We start from the raw sequence: 1,025 nt of genomic DNA, 5'->3' as shown, positions 1-1,025 counted from the left end.
CCCACCCCCCCCCGCGGTAGGGCGAGCGGCGACAAGGGGAAGGGACACGGCGGGGGCCTGGTCCCCTTGTCCCCAAGAGGGGTGGGCACAGAGGAGGGGGGGGTCAGGAGAAGAAGAGGAGCTGAGCGAGGATGTCCCATGCCCTACAGCGCATGCCACCATCGGGGCTGGGAGCTGTTTGATCCCCCCAGCCCTTCCTGGGGCTGGGGACGGGTGGTCCCCCTCCGGTGGGTCACCCTGGATCTGCATGGCCTCCTGCTCCCCAGCACAGGACCGGGCAGGCGGGGGGAGGCTGTGCTGCAAGAAACTGCGTGGGAAGGTTTAAGGAGGATGTGTGTGAGCTGCTGCAGGGCTGTGGCCCCCACCAGCACCCCGGATGCTGGGGAAGGGATGCCCGCTTGTGGGTGTCCAGCAGTGTCCCCATGGGCTGGTCCCCCACCGTCCTCCCCGCCTGCTGTGCTGGGCCCTGGGGACGAGGTGGTGACCTTGAGGCAGGTTTCTTCCTTGGGGGGTCCCGCTGTGGGCACAGCACCCGTGGTGGGGGTATGGGCGCCCTCCCAGTTTGGAGCCGGCTCAAGAAACGCGGGTTCAGAGTTAGGCAGGGGAGCCTCTGAGCAGACGGGGACCAGCGGCAGCTCCCGGTACACAGGGGACAGTACAGCTGTGGCCATCATCAGGCCTCTGCCTGTCCCAAGCACCATCAAAACCACCACCATTGACCTCGCACTCCTCTCTTGCCTTGGCCTTCTCGCAAGGGAGACCTAAAGCATCACGAGGAATGAATTAAAGGGCGTTGTGAGCTTAAATATACAGCCCTCTGCCTGCAGCTGTGCCACCTCCAGCTGCCGAGCGTGTCCCTCCTACCTGCAGAAGATCAGAGAGATGATTCCTTTCCCTGGCTTTTATTTTCTTCTCTCAAATGTCTCCTTCGGAGCTGCTCCCTGCACAGGTTTCCCTTGATATGCTCCCCTTTTTCCCTGAGCCGGGGGTCACTCCTGAGCCGGGGGTCATTCCCAAGCCCCCAG

This window comes from Charadrius vociferus, unplaced genomic scaffold, assembly GCF_000708025.1.
Source record: "Charadrius vociferus isolate BGI_N301 unplaced genomic scaffold, ASM70802v2 scaffold964, whole genome shotgun sequence".
Taxonomy (NCBI): Eukaryota; Metazoa; Chordata; class Aves; order Charadriiformes; family Charadriidae; genus Charadrius; species Charadrius vociferus.
Note: the sequence above shows the minus strand (reverse complement) of the source record.